Genomic DNA, 19,688 nt, shown 5'->3' on the forward strand with positions numbered 1-19,688 from the left:
AATATGGCATTCAGAGTATCAATTTCAAGAACTCCCTTCTTCTGAGGCATCCCATTACTCACATGATTCCTCTCAGAAGTGTACATGAAATGGTTATTAGCAACCATGTCAATGAGTTTTTGAGCTCTTGCAGGTGTTTTCTTTAGGTGAATGGATCCACCTGCAGAAGTATCCAATGACATCTTAGCTAATTCAGACAGACCATCATAGAATATATCCAGGATGGTCCATTCTGAAAGCATGTCAGAAGGACACTTTTTGGTCAGTTGCTTGTATCTCTCCCAAGCTTCATAGAGGGATTCACCTTCTTTCTGTCTGAAGGTTTGAATATCCACTCTAAGCTTACTAAGCTTTTGAGGAGGAAAGAACTTGGCTAAGAAAGTCGTGACCAGCTTATCCCAAGAGTTCAGGCTATCTTTAGGTTGAGAGTCCAACCATACTCTAGCTCTGTCTCTTACAGCAAACGGGAAAAGCATAAGCCTGTAGACCACGGGGTCAACCCCATTGGTCTTAACAGTATCACAGATATGCAAGAACTCAGTTAAGAACTGAAAAGGATCTTCAGATGGAAGTCCATGAAACTTGCAGTTCTGTTGCATCAGAAAAACTAATTGAGGTTTAAGCTCAAAATTGTTTGCTCCAATGGCAGGGATTGAGATGCTCCTTCCATGTAAATTGGAATTAGGTGCAGTGAAGTCACCAAGCATCCTCCTTGCATTGTTATTGTTAGGTTCGGCTGCCATCTCCTTTTCTTGTTCGAAAATTTCAGTAAGGTTGTCTCTGGATTGTTGCAATTTAGCTTCTCTTAGTTTCCTCTTCAGAGTCCTTTCAGGTTCTGGATCAGCTTCAACAAGAATGCCCTTTTCCTTGTTCCTGCTCATATGAAAGAGAAGAGAACAAGAAAAGAAGAGGAATCCTCTATGTCACAGTAAAGAGGTTCCTTATTGTTAGTAGAAGAAGAAAGGGAATAAGAGTGAAGAAGAATGGATAATCCAAACACAAGAGTGAGGATAGGAGCAGAGATATGAGATGAAGAGAAGTGTTAGTAAGTAATTAAATAAATAGAAGAAGATGAGAGAGAGAAGTTTTCGAAAATAATTTTTGAAAAGGAGTTGATGATTTTCGAAAATTAAAGGGGAAATAAAATTAAAATTAAATTTAAAATAATTAATTAATTAAAAAGAATTTTTGAAAAAGAGGGAGGTATTTTCGAAAATTAGAGAGGGAAGAGTAGTTAGGTGGTTTTGAAAAAGATAAGAAACAAACAAAAAGTCAATTAGTTAGTTGAAAAAGATTTGAAAATCAATTTTGAAAAGATAAGAAGATAAGAAGTTAGAAAAGATATTTTAAAATCAAATTTTTGAAAAAGATATGATTTAAAAAGATATGATAGAAAGATATGATTAAAATTAGTTTTGAAAAAGATTTGAATTTTAAAACCAAAATTAATGACTTGACTCACAAGTAATCACAAGATATGATTCTAGAATTTAAAGTTTGAATCGTTTTTAACAAGAAAGTAACAAACTTGAAATTTTTGAATCAAAACATTAATTGTTGATAATATTTTCGAAAATTATGAGATAAAATTAAGAAAAATATTTTTAAAATTTTTGAAAATAAATAAGAAAAATGAAAAAGATTTGATTTTTGTAAAAGATTTTGAAAAGATAAGATTTTTAAATTGAAAATTTGATTTGACTCATAAGAAAAAACTAAATTTTAAAAAGTTTTGAAAAAGTCAACTCAAATTTTCGAAAATTTATGAGTGAAAAAGGAAAAGATATTTTTTTGATTTTTGAATTTTTAATGATGAAAGAGAAAAACATCAAAAAGACTCAATGCATGAAAATTTTGGATCAAAACATGTGATGCATGCAAGAACACTATGAATGTCAAGATGAACACCAAGAATACTTTGAATGTCAAGATGAACACCAAGAACTTATTTTTGAAAAATTTTTAAGAAAAGAAAAACATGCAAGACACCAAACTTAGAAATTTTTAATATTTAGACACTAAGAATTCAAGAATGCATATGAAAAACAAGAAAATACACAAAACAATAAATTTTAAAGATCAAACAAGAAGACTTATCAGGAACAACTTGAAGATCATGAAGAATACCATGCATGAATTTTTCAAAAATTTTCAAGAAAAATTAAAAAGATGCAATTGACACCAAACTTAAAAATTGACACTAGACTCAAACAAGAAATACAAAATTATTTTTGGTTTTATGATTTTATAAAATTTGTGTTTTTCAAAAATTATTTTGAAAAAGAAAAATAAGGATTTCAAAATTTTTAATAGGAATTCCAGGAATCTTGCACTATTAGTCTAAGGCTCCAGTCCAGGAATTAGACATGGCTCACTAGCCAGCCAAGCTTTCAGTGAAAGCTCCGGTACAAAATACTAGACATGGCCAATGGCCAGCCAAGCTTCAGCAGGACATTACATGCATTGAGTGATTAGTTGAAGCCTCAGTCCAAAAGAATTTAGACATAGCTTTACAGCCAGCCAGGATTCAACAAATCATTATGAAACACTAGAATTCATTCTTTAAAAATTATGAAGAAAAATATATTTTTGAAAATAATTTTTTTTTATTTTTTCGAAAATAGGAATAATAAAAACAAAAAGGTTAAAATTAAAATAAAGTTACCTAATCTGAGCAACAAGATGAACCGTCAGTTGTCCAAACTCGAACAATCCCCGGCAACAGCGCCAAAAAACTTGGTGTGCGAAATCGTGATCATTCCATTCCTTGGTAACGGCGCTAAAAACTCAATACGCACGTTCATGATCTTATATCTGTTTCATAACTTCGTACAACTAACCAGCAAGTGCATTGGGTCGTCCAAGTAATAAACCTTACGTGAGTAAGGGTCGATCCCACGGAGATTGTCGGCTTGAAGCAAGCTATGGTCACCTTGTAAATCTCAGCCAGGCGGATTAAATTGTATTAAGAAATTATAGTGGATGAAAATTAAATAAAATATAAAATAGGATAGTGGTACTTATGTAATTCATTGGTGAGAATTTCAGATAAGCGTATAGAGATGCTTTCGTTCTTCTGATCTCTGCTTTCCTGCTGTCTTCATCCAATCAATCCTACTCCTTTCCATGGCAAGCTGTATGTTGGGCATCACCGTTGTAAATGGCTACTTTCCGTCCTCTCAGTGAAAATGGTCCAAGATGCTCTGTCACGGCACGGCTATTCATCTGTCGGTTCACGATCATACTGGAATAGGATCCATTGATCCTTTTGCGTCTGTCACTACGCCCAGCACTCGCGAGTTTTAAGCTCGTCACAGCCATCCCTTCCCAGATCCTACTCGGAATACCACAGACAAGGTTTAGACTTTCCGGATCTCAGGAATGGCCATCCATGGGTTCTAACTTATACCACGAAGACACTAATAACTCGGACTAGGTCCCCTGTATTAGATATCCAAGAGATATCCATTCAATCTAAGGTAGAACGGAAGTGGTTGTCAGGCACGCGTTCATAAGTTGCGAATGATGATGACTGTCACGATCATCACATCCATCATATTGAAGTACGAATGAATATCTTAGAAGCGGAATAAGTTGAATTGAATAGAAAAACAGTAGTACTTTGCATTAATCTTTGAGGAACAGCAGAGCTCCACACCTTAATCTATGGTGTGTAGAAACTCTACCATTGAAAAATACATAAGTGAAAGGTTCAAGCATGGCCGAATGGCCAGCCCCCAAACGTGATATAAAGATGAAACTGAAGATGTAAATACAATAGTAAAAAGTCCTATTTATACTAAACTAGTTACGAGGGTTTACAGAAGTGAGTAAATGATCCAGAAATCCACTTTCGGGGCCCACTTGGTGTGTGCTTGGGCTGACCTTGAAGTTTACACGTGGAGAGGTCATTCTTGGAGTTGAACGCCAGTTTGTAACGTGTTTCTGGCGTTGAACTCCACTTTGCAACTTGTTTCTGGCGCTGAACGCCAGACTGCAACATGGAACTGGCGTTCAACGCCAGTTTGCATCGTCTAAACTCGGGAAAAGTATGGATTATTATATATTGCTGGAAAGCCCTGGATGTCTACTTTCCAACGCTATTGGAAGCACACCATTTGGAGTGCTGTAGCTCCAGAAAATCTACTTTGAGTGAAGGGAGGTCAGAATCCAACAGTATCTACAGTTCTTCTTCAACCTCTGAATCTGATTTTTGCTCAGGTCCCTCAATTTCAGCTAGAAATTATTTGAAATCACATAAAAACACACAAAATCATAGTAAAGTCCAGAAATGTGAATTTTAATTAAAAACTAATAAAAATATACTAAAAACTAACTAAATCATACTGAAAACTTTGTAAAAACAATGCCAAAAAGCGTATAAATTATCCGCTCATCAGTCCCAAACTAGGTATGTAAAGCTTTTGAGCAGCTTCAAACAGATTCTCAGGCTCCCGGGGTGACGAATGTCAGAATATTTTCCAGGATCCCAAACTTTGCTATTAAATCCGCCTTCATCTTGATCTATATTCTTCCATCCGGGCGGTTTAGAAATCGTATTCTCACCAAGATGACCAAACGTCTTCCGAGACCCATTCAATTGAACTTGGTACCAATCCGTGCACTTCGAACTGAAGCGTGAAACCTTATTGAATCTTGTACACCAGCTCTGAGCACGAGCCATTTCCCTCTTACTCTTAAAGCCGCAGAGAGCTCTAAGCTGTCCATCTGTTTCAAGCAAACCATATTCAAGTGGAAAAGTAAAGATAAAGGTTAAGGATTGTACCCACTTGAAGCTTGTATCAGGTGGTAATGGCCTTGGGATAGGTGTTTCCAGTGGTTCTGTAAGCTCTACTCCCTTGTATTCTTCTCTGAATTTCTCCACTTCTTTGCAAAATTCTTCAACTGCAACTGCCTTCTGATCAAAGTCTTCTATGTCTTCCTCACCACTTAAGTCATACGTTGGAGGTTGAGAGAAATCTACCTCAACGTCATCTTCGTATTCACTTGGATAAGGTTTTCAGGCTCATGGGGTTCAGTTGCGGATGAAAATTTGTGACTAGGAGAGCTTGATTCATGGTCATCACTACCTATGGAATCAATTTCTTGGTCTGTTCTGTCCAATTTTTCACAAGGTATATGCATTGGAGGTTGTGCAATATCCTCCTTGGCATCAAATTCGAATGTCTCGGCAGAATTCTTTACAATTCTCGATTCCCATGGAGGTTCAGCATCTCCTAAATCTTCAACAACTTCTTCCTCTACAACTATCATGGCTTTCTCCACTTGTTCCAATACAAAGCCATGCTCCTCATTGTCCACCGAAGTTTCTAGTGTCTCCTTCATGCTACGCTCTTCTTTAGATTCTCCACATGTAGCCATGGGAGTACTTTGAGTGCTCAGATGTCGGGACGCTATTATATTTACTACCTTGGTTAAGGTAGTAGTGAGTTCCAGTACGTCCCTTTGCATCTTCGCTTGCCCTTGAAGAAGAACACAAAGTCTGTCATCCATAGGAGGTTGAGGTAGGTATGAGGGTTCATTGGTTGGGGGAGAGGGTTCATAATAAGAATGTGGTGGTTCTTGGGAGTAATTGGATTGGGATTGTGGTGAATAAGGGTCATACGGTGGTGAATATTGAAAATGAATTTGTGAGTGTGGTGGTTCAAAGCTACGTTGAGAGGATGGTCTATAAGCACAGGGTTGGGCTTGTTGGTAATTACAAGGGGGTGCACCATATCTATCAGCTTGGTATGCATTGTTGAGTGGTCCTTGCCCATGATATCTTGGAGGGTGTTGTTGCCTAAAGGGTTGATCAGATCCTCTTGGCTCCATCCATCTTTGATTGCTTAGACCTTGATGCACATTCCTGTTATAGCTTCCACTCCTTTCAACAAATTTAGAACCAAACTCAAAGCAAGAGGGGTGAGAATTCATAGTAGCTAATAAAAATAAAAGGGAAAAACAAAAACAAATAAACAAGTAAAAGAAAAATATTTACAATAACCAATAATAAGGCACACGTTTGCAATTCCCCGGCAACGGCGCCATTTTGAAGAACGAATGATTGACGGTTTAGAATTCAGAATAAATTCCCGTTGCAAGTATAGTTTCTAAACCAAGCAATCATCCTTTCTTACAAACGTTTTGGTTGTCACAAGTAACAAACCCAATAAAATTTATAAACCGAAGTATTCAAACCTCGGGTCGTCTTCTCAAGGAATTGCAGGGAGGTGTTCTTATTATTAGTTATGGAAAACAGTGTTTTTGGGTTTTGAAAGGTTTGAACAAGGAAAATAAATTGCATAAATTAATAAATTAATATCTAATAAAACTCTTGGCAAGGTATGAAAATTCGGAAGTCCTATCCTAGTTATTCTTATGAGAATTGAGTTTGATCCCACTTAGTTAACCTTTACGAAAGCAAGGGAAAGTCCAATGCATGCTCGGCATCTCCATCCTCAGCGTCCTCCTCTTCTCCCGGCTCCTTGCCTTTATGTCTCATCCTAAAAAAGAATGAATAAAGTATAATTAGGAATCATAGGGCAAGTAGCACAAAACGGTAAAGGAGGGAGAAAATACATTGTATGCTTGGAGCAAAAAGAAAATAAACAAGCATTTAGTTGAGAATGTTTGCATAGTAGTGTGGTATGATAAAAAGATGAGCCTTGTGTGTATTCCAATTATGCATGCGGTTAGAACACACACAACGGCCAGTTAAAATGGCATCCACACAATCAAAAAGTAAGCATCGGTTCCTCAATTAAATGGCCTAAGTTGCAAGCAATGAGTAAGCATCAATTAAACACAAGCAAGCTTAGGCAATTATAACAAGAGTGAATTGAATTTAGGACATATTAGATATTGAAATTGTGCAAGTGAAAATGCAAGGTTGATATGAAATAGCATAACAAACAATAACCAATGCAATGATGAAAAGAAAATTACTTATTCATCCTTAGGAATAATGAAATAATCACATGGTTAAGGTGTTTGTTACAAAAAGGTGACAAACTTGATAGAATCAAGTTAAGTCAACTCAAACAAATGCAAAGCGTTAACAAGAAACAAGGACCTTGTGATGTGATTATATTGATTCAAAAACCATGATGAATAAGCAATTCAATTCAATTCACTAAATTCAACAAGCACTTGTTAAAAATTTCACCAATTAAGAAACAAAGGTCAATCTTTATATCAAATTAGTGCTAGCAATTCAAAGCATTTAAACAAGTATATCATTGAAATTCCAAACCAAAATAACAGCATAATCATTCAAAAGTGCACCATTCTTGATTAGAATGCCAAACAAGGATATAGTCTAACACATATGGTAGCTACAACACATGCATTAAATAAAAAGTTCATTCAGGCATTTAAGCAAACACTTGGTATGCAGTGCACACATTCAACAAATTCAAGCCAAAATTCAAACATCAACAACCCATGAGTCAAAAATTGAACACTTGCAACTCAACAACAACTAATTAAGCAAAACATAAGCTAGATTACTAAAGTTAAATAGAGAAAACAGAAATTAAATAAGCAAATAAACAAAGCAAAGAAGAGTAAAGAGAGAAGAAGAAGAAGAAAAGAGATGGAAGAAGGAAAAAGGAAGAGAGGGAAGAAGAAAGAGAGATGGATGGTGGTGGCGCTTTGGCGGTGTCGGTGGCGGTCGAACGGCGATGGTGGTAGTCGCCGGAAGAAGGGGGTGGGCGGGGATGAGGGTTGGTGAATAAGGAAGAAGGAAAGGCTTGGGGGGTGGCGTAACAGGGCATCATTTCTGATGAACACCCAGAACGCAACTTGTGCGTACGCACAAGGACGTGTGCGCACGCACACAAGGGAAAAATATAGCGGATGCGAATGCACAGGGTGTGCGAGCGCTCCTAGCAGGAAGGATGTTACGACGTGTGCGTTGATGACATGCCAACATGTCATGTTTTTCTATGCTTTTTCATTTGTTTTCAATAGGTTTTATGCACTTTCTTGAGCCATAAGCAAGCCAATTGGGTAGATTTTCATGTTTCCTTTGATTCAATCAACCATGGATGAATTAATGCAATTTCATGAGATTTTATGCTATAATTGTCATATATTATGAAAGAATAACAAACTCATGATTTTGAGCAAAGCTTTGATGTGTTTGGTTGATTGATGATAGGTGAAAAGAGTTTTGAAGAAGGTTGAAGGAAGAAGGAATGGCTAGGAGCAAGACAGAACAAAAAGTTTGAGCCAAAGTTTGCCTCAAACTTTAGCTCAAACTTTTAGAAGAATCGAAAACACTCCAGAAAAAAAAAAGCTTGAGCAAAAGTTTGCCTCAAACTTTAGCTCAAACTTTTGGGAGAAAAGCTTGAGCCAACGTTTGCCTAAAACTTTTTGGCAAACGTTGGCATCACAAAATCAATACCCTGGAGGAAAAAGCTTGCGCCAACGTTTGAGGTCAAACTTTTGCTCAAACGTTGGTGCCACACACCAAAGCCAGCGACCTTGTCCTCTTCAAAGGAGCATAACTTGAGTTGTAGATGTTCAATTGAGGTGATTCTAAGTGGGTTAGAAAGCTGAGATTCAGAGCTTTCCAACCATATATAATAGTCTATATTGGGCATAAAATTTGCAACGTGACAAGAGGACAAAGTAGCCCCCAAGAAGCATACAAAAGGGATCCACGTTTGGCTCAAAGTTTGACCTCAAACTTTGGCTCAAACGTGGATGGCAGCAAGGAATGTTAGCTGATATGAAAAGTTTGAGTAAAAGTTTGACCTCAAACTTTTACTCAAGCTTTTCTGGTTCATGGCCCGGTTCACAAATGGGTTTCTCTCCAACTCCAAGAGCAATCAACAGAGGCTATCTTCAACCCAATTCCATCAAGAGCAAGGGCCCAATTGACACCACTCAAAGGCACAAGAGATAGTTAGAATAGAAATTTTATTTTAATTGTAATTTGTTTTGAATTTCATTTTCATTTTGTAAAAATGCCTATAAATAGGCATCTGTTTCATTTTATTGGGAGGCGAGCTCCACTAGGGAGCATTAGGAATACAGAACTCTCTCTCTTTAGTTTTTCTTTTTGTTTTGAATCTTGGGTTGAGAATTGAAGAAATTCTGTTTCAATCTCACCTTGAGAATTTTCTTGTTTACTTTCTTTGCACAATTAAATTTCCATTCCTGTTCACTGCTTCACCTTCTCTTGGCTTCTGTAATTTACTTTTCTTTAATTTCTCTTGCAATTGTTCTTGTTGGATCAAGGAAGGATTTGAGATCTAGACTTGTTTTCTAGTCTCTTCCAACCCCTGAGATCTTCAACCTCTCATTTAGATTTTGCAATTGAGTTATATTTCTGTTTTGCTTCTTTAAGCAATTTTCCTTCTCTGTTGAGATCTATTGCATTTTACTACTTCCTCGGATTTATTGCTCTGCATAGTTCCTTGTTTAATTGTGCATCCCAAATCCTAATTCCTTTTATTCTTCTTGCAATTTAACTTTCCAGTTACTTGATCTACTGCTTTCTTTTAATTTCCAGCACCCACTCCCCTTTACATTTAATGCAATTTTACTTTTCTTGCAATTTAAGATTCTTGCAATTTACATTTCTTGCTCCTTAAGTTACTTGCCAATTTACACTCTACAACTTTAAATTCATTGTCATTTACTTTCTGTTGGCTACAATTTCACCCAATCTCACTTAAATGTTAGCTTGACTAAACTAATCACCCACTAAAGTTGCTTGATCCATCAATCCCTGTGGGATCGACCTCACTCCCATGAGTTTTATTACTTGATGCGACCCGGTGCACTTGCCGGTTAGATTTGTGTGTTTGGAATTTGTTTTTCGTTTCCACAAAAAAACACCATCAAGTTTTTGGCGCCGTTGCCGGGGATTGATTTAGATCAACAATGATTAAGTGGGTGAGAAGTCTAGATTAAGCATTTTCTTTGTTTTTGTTCTTGAAACCAAGGTGTTTGTGTTTTTGCCTCACTAGGCAAATATCATCTGAAACATGAATTTCAATTTTATTTGGTGTTGTGTTTTACAAAATTCAAATGGAGTTCAACTCATCTTATGATCAAACAAATTTTATGGGATATTACCCACCATCACCAATCTCTAATGGTGGCTGGGAATATCACCAAGAGAATACACATTCTGAGCACTCCAATTCATGGAGATTTGCTTCAGAGACACAAGATGAGCAAGAAAATCATATGGGATATCTTCCTCCACCACAAAATGATGCAAGTTGCTATTCTAATGATGGTTGGGGGGAGCAAAACCAAAAAACATTTGAGAGCCCATATTCCACTTATCAAGAGCCATCTTCACTCGAACGTACTATCAATTCACTTATACAAAATTTTCCAACCTCACCTTCTAGTTTTTCATCTGAAAATTCTTCATCACTGGACTTTGTCTCCACACAAAATCCTTGCCAAAACTCACCACCCACACAAACTTCCATGAACCAAAGACTCTCAAATCTTGAGTCCATGCTCAAAAGAATTGCGGAGGAGAAAGAGAAATACCAGAAAGAACAAGAGAACTCCCTCAAAAACATAGAAGTATAGTTAGGCAAATTGTTGAATGCAAGGAAGGAAGAAATGGAAAAACAAGAACACAAGGTCCCTGTGTCAAGTGAAATTGCAAAAAAGGAAGAGGTGGTGAAAGTATTGGAACCTGAAACTGCACTTGAGATGACAAGAGGACCTGAACACTCACAACCTCCTCAAACTCCTCTGGACCAAAAAGTCTCAACAATTGACTCTGAGATTGAAAGGTATGAAGAGGAGATGAAGAAAGCTTGGGAAGATCAACAAACCTCCTCCATGAAAGAGCTATTAAAGAAAATGTTGAGTGCAAAGAAAGGAGTGGAGGAGCAAGAAAGTGAGGAAGTCATTCCAGAAAATTTACACTCAAGTGAGGCAGAGAAGCACATGAAGGAAGAGTTCATGGAACCACCAATACAAGAGGCTCTTGATGAAAAGAAGACTCCAACAATCACACAACCACCAAGACTTGGACTCAAGGAAGTGAAGGCAATTAACAAAAGCACCGAGAAGAGGATTGTGACCAAGCTACAAAGGACAATATTCATGAAGAAGAGAAGGTCAACTACAAGCAATCTTCCCCCTGATCCAGCAAGCAAGTACAATCAAGCCAATTTCACAAGGAAGCTTGTTGAAAGGAGACCAAGACAGGGGACAATAACTGAAACTTCTCCCCTCTTGGAGTCATTCCTCTTAACAAACTGGAAGAAGAGGAAGAAAGTGAAGAACAACATGTCAAGCTAATGACACTAAAAGAGCACTTGTTGGGAGGTAACCCAACCGTAGGTAACATTTCTTCTCTGCTTTGTTTTCTTTTACTTTGCTTTGTTTAAATTTAATAAATTGGCATATGGTTGCATTCTAAGTTTAGTGTTGCTATGCAACAAAATTTGGTTCTAATCCTTACAAGATACTTGCATCAATTCCAAGTGAAAGTGTCACACTAAGTTTGGTGTGCCACTTATTCTTTATGCAAAGTATTATGCTCACCTTCTTAAGTTTGCAATCACAAGGTCTCTGTCTCCTGTGCCTTGATTACTATCTTGAATTTTGGTTGCTTAGAACACATGTACTACTAACTTTTCATTGTGTAAGACACTCATGATCCATCTTAGCCCCATAGCCATTGTTCTAATTGTTGCTTGAGGATGAGCAAGCATTCTGAGTTTGGCAAGGGAAGGAGGAAGAATAGAGGAAAAAGGACAACAATAATGAAGATGAACTACAAGGTTGTAGAGTTCCTTTTCTCCTCATTTATTTCCAGCACTTACAATGCATGATTGTCTTTAGATTCTCTATGTGCATGTGTGGTATGAATAAGCATAGTTTAATTTCTAAATTGCAACATGGTGCTGTGCCATTATGATTACCAACTTGAGTTTTGTGAATTCAAAAGCAGTAAAGCATCATGATCATAAACAAACAAGGCATTAAAGAAGAACTTAGCATGTGCATACAAGTATTGGAAAGTTAGTATGATTAATTGTTGCTCAATTGCATTGGATTTTATTTAATTGAAGTTTTCATCTAGGACATTTTGTGAAATCTTTTGAAAATCATGAAAACCTTGAAGAGGCAAATACAATTAAAGCAAGAAAAGAAAAAGGGAAAGAATGAGAAAGCTGAAGGCTCTGAGTACCAATGGCAATTTATTTGTTAAGTACTTGTGGTGTTTATGTATCAAGCCAAATGCTTGAAAACAAAACACTTAGAAGTCAAGGCTAGGCTCAAAGTGCAAAAGCACTCCCTCAAAGCTCAAGGCTCTGAGCATCAATGATTAGAGAGTCAAGAAAAGAAAAGAAAAATGAGCTTAATGAAGTCCTCTAATCAAATGCTTGTGGTGCTTATGTATCAAGTGGTAATACTTGAAAACAAAGCATTTAGAAGTCGTAGCTTTGTTATCAACTCATGGGCAAAGCACCCAAAAGGAGAAGCTAAATAAGAAAATCAAAAGCTTGTTTCAAGGAAGAAATATAAGAGAAAGATTTCATAAATTGAGCTAGATGGAAGCATCAATAATTTATATTTCTTTTGTGATTGTAGCATGCTTAGAAAACTAGCTTACCATGAACATTGAGTTGCTATTCTTCTTGCCATGGATTGTCAATCTTTATTGCATGATTCTTTTCTTGCTTGGGGACAAGCAAGGTTTAAGTTTGGTGTTGTGATGACATGCCAACATGTCATGTTTTTCTATGCTTTTTCATTTGTTTTCAATAGGTTTTATGCACTTTCTTGAGCCATAAGCAAGCCAATTGGGTAGATTTTCATGTTTCCTTTGATTCAATCAACCATGGATGAATTAATGCAATTTCATGAGATTTTATGCTATAATTGTCATATATTATGAAAGAATAACAAACTCATGATTTTGAGCAAAGCTTTGATGTGTTTGGTTGATTGATGATAGGTGAAAAGAGTTTTGAAGAAGGTTGAAGGAAGAAGGAATGGCTAGGAGCAAGAGAGAACAAAAAGTTTGAGCCAAAGTTTGCCTCAAACTTTAGCTCAAACTTTTAGAAGAATCGAAAACACTCCAGAAAAAAAAAGCTTGAGCCAACGTTTGCCTCAAACTTTTTGGCAAACGTTGGCATCACAAAATCAATACCCTGGAGGAAAAAGCTTGCGCCAACGTTTGAGGTCAAACTTTTGCTCAAACGTTGGCGCCACACACCAAAGCCAGCGACCTTGTCCTCTTCAAAGGAGCATAACTTGAGTTGTAGATGTCCAATTGAGGTGATTCTAAGTGGGTTAGAAAGCTGACATTCAGAGCTTTCCAACCATATATAATAGTCTATATTGGGCATAAAATTTGTAATGTGACAAGAGGACAAAGTAGCCCCCAAGAAGCATACAAAAGGGATCCACGTTTGGCTCAAAGTTTGACCTCAAACTTTGGCTCAAACGTGGATGGCAGCAAGGAATGTTAGCTGATATGAAAAGTTTGAGTAAAAGTTTGATCTCAAACTTTTACTCAAGCTTTTCTGGTTCATGGCCCGGTTCACAAATGGGTTTCTCTCCAACTCCAAGAGCAATCAACAGAGGCTATCTTCAACCCAATTCCATCAAGAGCAAGGGCCCAGTTGACACCACTCAAAGGCACAAGAGATAGTTAGAATAGAAATTTCATTTTAATTGTAATTTGTTTTGAATTTCATTTTCATTTTGTAAAAATGCCTATAAATAGGCATCTGATTCATTTTATTGGGAGGCGAGCTCCACTAGGGAGCATTAGGAATACAGAACTCTCTCTTTAGTTTTTCTTTTTGTTTTGAATCTTGGGTTGAGAATTGAAGAAATTCTGTTTCAATCTCACCTTGAGAATTTTCTTGTTTACTTTCTCTGCACAATTAAATTTCCATTCCTGTTTACTGCTTCACCTTCTCTTGGCTTCTGCAATTTACTTTTCTTTAATTTCTCTTGCAATTGTTCTTGTTGGATCAAGGAAGGATTTGAGATCTAGACTTGTTTTCTAGTCTCTTCCAACCCCTGAGATCTTCAACCTCTCATTTAGATTTTGCAATTGAGTTATATTTCTGTTTTGCTTCTTTAAGCAATTTTCCTTCTCTGTTGAGATCTATTGCATTTTACTACTTCCTCGGATTTATTGCTCTGCATAGTTCCTTGTTTAATTGTGCATCCCAAATCCTAATTCCTTTTATTCTTCTTGCAATTTAACTTTCCAGTTACTTGATCTACTGCTTTCTTTTAATTTCCAGCACCCACTCCCCTTTACATTTAATGCAATTTTACTTTTCTTGCAATTTAAGATTCTTGCAATTTACATTTCTTGCTCCTTAAGTTACTTGCCAATTTACACTCTGCAACTTTAAATTCATTGTCATTTACTTTCTGTTGGCTACAATTTCACCCAATCTCACTTAAATGTTAGCTTGACTAAACTAATCACCCACTAAAGTTGCTTGATCCATCAATCCCTGTGGGATCGACCTCACTCCCGTGAGTTTTATTATTTGATGCGACCCGGTGCACTTGCCGGTTAGATTTGTGTGTTTGGAATTCGTTTTTCGTTTCCACAAAAAACACCATCATGCGTGCGTACGCACAGAGGATTTTTTTAAGGACATAAGGATCAAGTGCGCATACTGATGAATCCATATTTGATGATATATTTTGGCTATAATTAGATGGATTTCATCACATAAACTCACACTTTTTCACCAAAGTAGCACACTTTTGTGTTTGATCCCTAAATTGAGCCTAAATGTGAAAACATGTGTTTTTGTGCTTAAATTGAGCAATTTAATCTCACTTTTATTCCATTCGATGTCGTGATATATTTGCTGAGTGATTTCAGGTCGTAGAGGCAAGAATGGGTTGGTAGAAGTGGAAGAAAGCATGCAAAAGGGAGAAAACATGAACAAAACAAAGGAGAAACACACAGCCATGCGTGCGTGCGCACAAGTATGCGTGCGTACGCACAAGGAGGAAATTAGCATGAGTGCGTATGCACAACCCTCTGTGCGTACACACAGGTGGAAATTCAGTGAAGTATGCAGACGCACACATCTGTGCTGCCGCACAGGTCCCAGCACGTGACTCACTTAATGGAAATCGCTGGGGGCGATTTCTAGGCCTCCAGAGCCCCGTTTTTGGACTTTCTGAAGCTGATTCTTCCTATGTTAAGCAAGGCCTCACTCCATTTGAAGGGCGGAGCAATTAGGGCTAGTTTTGCATCATGTAGTTCATTTTTCTAGAGAGAGAAGCTCCCCCTTCTCTCTAGAACCTAGGATTTTTAGTTTATTTTCATTGTAATTCTCCTTTTTAATTCTTGTTTTAATCTAATTTCTTCTACCTTTCCTTGTTTTCTTGTCTTAATTTCCTTGGCTAATCTTATTAATTTCTCATTTTTGTTACCTTTTATGTTTAAGCACACTCTTGTTATTTTAATTTACATTTAATGCAATTTTATGTTTCATGTCATTTATTGTTTTATTGAGTTGCTATATTTATTTTCCTTGCTTGGTAGTTATAGCCTTTATTATTTCTTGTCATTTTACCATGCTTTCTTTACTTGCCCACCAAATGTTTGACAAAATGCTTGGTTGGGTTTTTGCTTAGTTTTTCTCACTCTTGGTTGGGAAATTGTGTGGTTTGGATGAACTTGAGTGATGGATGTCCATTCCACATTGTGTGTAGGTTATTAATTAATTTGGTTTCCTTTGACTCTAAGTGAACCCATTAGTGTTGACTTAGGACTTAGGGATTGAAATTAATTATGCCTAGTTGACTTATCCTTGATGTAGGGTTGACTAATTAGGATTAATTCACACACAATTACCATGTTTGTGGTCCACTACTAGGATAGAAAGCCCTAATTACCCAATTCTCACCAAGAGCTTGTTTTGTCATTTAAATTCCTTTGTCATTACCTTTACTTGCTTTCTCTTTTAATTACTTGCATGCTAAGTTACTTTCTTGCCTCTTCAATTCATTCCTTGCCATTTACATCCCTTGCTTGCCAATTGCAATCTTCCAACCCCCATTTCTCTCATAGGCAATAATGAACACTTAATTGCAACTCCTAGAGAAGACGACTTGAGGTTGAATTACTCTCGGTTTAAATTAAAAATATTAAACTTTGATGTTTGGAATTTAATTTGCCGGTTTGGTCTATACTTGCAACATAAGTTATCTTGAGTGGAAAAATCCAAACTGGTGCAAAATTTGCACTCATCAAGTTTTTGGCGCCGTTGCCGGGGAGTTGTAATGGTGCTTGTTATTGGCTATTGTAAATATGTTTATATGTGAATATGTGAATAGTTTGCTTTTGATTTATTGCTTATTTTTACTAGTTTTAGAAGTCTATTTTGCTTGTTCTTATTATCTTTTGTTTTTATTTCTTTTTTTCCTATGAATTCTCACCTACTGCATTGTGAGTTTTGTTGCTATTGTGCTATAGGAATTTGGGAATTTCAAATGCTTGTCACATGGATGGATTTAAAGGAATTCACAACAAGATTTGGGTGCACAAGCTTTGGAATCTCAAAAGCCTTGGAGAATACAAGCTTGAGTGGAATTTCAAGGAGGTTTGATGAGAGCTCTCCATAAGTCCAACTTAAGGACAATAAACCAAAGTGCTAGGTGGGAGACACCCCACCATGGTAACATTGCTCCAACTCTTCTCTTTGATTAATAAGTTACCTTAATTGCATTTTTATTTGTTTTAGTTAGCTTAGGATTAGTTTAATTTTGAATTTAGTAGGTTGGTTTTGGTATGGATCATGATTTTGTGATGTTTGAATGTTTTGGGGTTGATATGTTGATGTGCTAAGGCATGGACCCTTAATTTTGAAAGAAATTTTTTTTTGTGAAACATGGCATCTGTGCGCGCGCACAAAACTGCATTTATCGCCAACTGTGCAGGCGCACAAGCCTGTGCGTCTGCACACCCCTTGAAATGCCCTTTGTTGGGAGCGCTCACACAATCTGTGCGTGCGCATTGCTGTGTGCATACGCACGCGTCCCCCTTTGGCGCTCTTTGTGTGGCCGCACAGACGTGTGCGTCCGCACGCCAACTTGCATCCCCTCTGGTGGGAGCGTTGGTACATCCTGTGCGTGTGAACCCCACCCTTTTTGTTCCTGTGCGTGCACACGGACCTGTGTGCACATGCACCCATGATCCATCTTCTACCAAAAAAAAAACCTGTTCGCGCGCATAGAGATGTGCACCCGCACAGCCCTTGGCAACCCCTCTGGTCGCAGCACACGCACCCTTTGTGCGTGTGAACGCAATCTATTTTTCCGTTCTGTGCGTCTGCACATAGCCTGTGCGTCCACACAGGTTGCGATACATCTTCTGCTTACAGCGTCCGCACGACTCTGTGCGCGCGCATACCCCCCTCTTTTTCTCCCGTGCGTCCGCACATGACCTTGTGCGTCCGCACAGGTCTTTTCCCTCTTCTCCATTTCTTTCTTTCTTTCTTTCTTCTTCTCTTCTTTCTTTCTTTTATTTCTTCTTTCTTCTCTTTTCTTCTTCTTCTTCTTCTTCTTCTTCTTCTTCTTCTTCTTCTTCTTATTTTATCTCTTCTTTCTTTCTTCTCTTCTCCGGCACAACTCCGTCGCCGTGAGCCTCGCAGTGGCTAACACAAGTGCCACTGTTGCCTATCCCTTTCTTTTTTATTTTTCATCTTTTCAATTTTCTTGTTTTAATCTTCCTTTTTATGCTTAGTTGCTTGCTTAATTTTTGTTTTCTTTCTTTAACTTTGCTTATTTAGCTTAACTTTTGCTTACGCGCTTGTTTGTTGCATTGCAAGTGTTCAAATTTTTCATTTATGGGTTGTTGATGTTTGAAATCATTGCTTGAAATGATGAATATGTGCACCGCATACAATGTGTTTGTTTAAATGCATGAATGAACTTTTTGTTTAATTCATATGTTGTCATGACCATATGTATTAAACTTCACCCTTGTTTGGCATTGTAATTAAGAATTGTGCACTTTTAAATGATTATAATGTTGTTTTGGATTGAAATTTCAATAAGATACTTGTTTAATGCTTTGAGTTACTAGCACCAAATTGATTTAGAAATTGACATTTTGTCTCTTAATTGGTGCGATTTTTAACAAGTACATATTGAATTTAGTGAATTGAATTGAATTTCTTGTTCATCATGATTTTTAAGTCAATATAATCACATCACAAGGTATTTGCTCCTTGTTAATGCTTTGCATTTGTTTGAGTTGACTTGACTTGATTCTTATCAAGATTTGTCACTTTTTGTAGCAAGCACCTTCCCATGTGATTATTTGACTATTCTTAAGGATGAATAGGTAGTTCTCTTCATCATTGCATTGGTTATTGTTGGTTGTGCTATTTTATATTAATCTTGTGCTTTCACTTGCACAACTTCAATATCCAATAATTTTCACATTTAATTCACTCTTGTTGCAATTGCCTAAGCTTGCTTGTATTTAATTGATGCTCATCTTTTAGTTGCATCTTAGGCCATTTAATTGAGGAACTCATTATTACCTTTAAGTGTGTGGATGCCATCTTAACCGGCCATTGTATGTATTCTAACCATGTGCACAATTGGAATACACACATGGCTCATCTTTTCATCATACCACACAATTATGCAAATTTTCTCAATTAGATGCTTATTTGCTTACTCCTCTACCCTTTTGTGCCACTTGCCTTTTGATTCTTAATTATACTTTATTCATTCTTTTTGAGGATGAGACATGAAGGCAAGGAGCCGGGAGAGGAGAAGGACACCGAGGAGGGAAATGCCAAGCATACATTGGACTTGGCGATTTCCCCACAACCCAAGCCCCCGCATCCACCAACCGAAGGTGGAGCTCTTGAGAGACATTCTCCCCGGATTATGTTCGTGCACGGAGGACCGTGCAATGCTTAAGTGTGGGGGAGAATTCGTCATTTCAGGGGCGTAAATTCTCTTTTCCAAACACTTTGCACTTTATTTTTGTTTCTTTTTATTATGTTTCTTGTACATATTTGGAGTGTTTTTAACTATTGCATTGCATTTTCTTTTGGTATATATATCATTGTTATATCTATTACATTTTGCATCTTTTTCTTAGTATATATTTTATAGATAAAAGTTGTGATTGGATGATGTGAATAGTGTAGCACCTAGTTCGATTTTGTCCTAATTGTTCATGTTAGTTTTTGTATTGTTGAAAATTAGGAATAGAACTAGGAAAAATTTTTGAAAATTTCATCCATCACATCATACATACATATAGAAAATAATTTTGGTGAAAAACAACAAAGATTTCCAAGAATTTTGTTTTTAGGGCATTCTATTGAATTGATTTGGAAAATTGTTTTTAAGCTCTCTTGAATGAATTTTTGTGGAACATAGAAGAGAGATAGAACAAAATATCATGTGAGTTTTTGAGCTTTAATGAGTGGTTACAATTTTTAACCACTAATTTTGTTCATTGTGTGATATATCTCTTTTATGATTGTAATCTTGGTTTTGCTTGATTCTTTATTTCCAATGTTTGATGTCTTGAATGCATTTAGCATGATTGAGGCCATCTTTGAATTAAGCTTACTCACCCATATAGCCTTACCCTTGCATCTACCCTTGTTAAACCCTTTTGAGCTTTTAAATCCTGTTTATTCTAATTATTAGCACATCATAACCCTAAG

At 36.9% G+C, this 19,688-nt stretch overlaps 1 non-coding gene across 1 annotated transcript; it reads left to right on the forward strand.

The window, feature by feature from the left end:
- Positions 1-236: 236 nt before the first annotated feature.
- On the forward strand, positions 237-344 carry LOC148544541 (small nucleolar RNA R71). The gene has a single exon (XR_015902105.1). It is a non-coding gene; the product is annotated as a small nucleolar RNA R71 (small nucleolar RNA).
- The last annotated feature ends 19,344 nt before the right edge of the window (positions 345-19,688 follow it).

Source organism: Arachis ipaensis, chromosome B9, assembly GCF_059453495.1.
Source record: "Arachis ipaensis isolate K30076 ecotype BB chromosome B9, ASM5945349v1, whole genome shotgun sequence".
Classification (NCBI taxonomy): domain Eukaryota; kingdom Viridiplantae; phylum Streptophyta; class Magnoliopsida; order Fabales; family Fabaceae; genus Arachis; species Arachis ipaensis.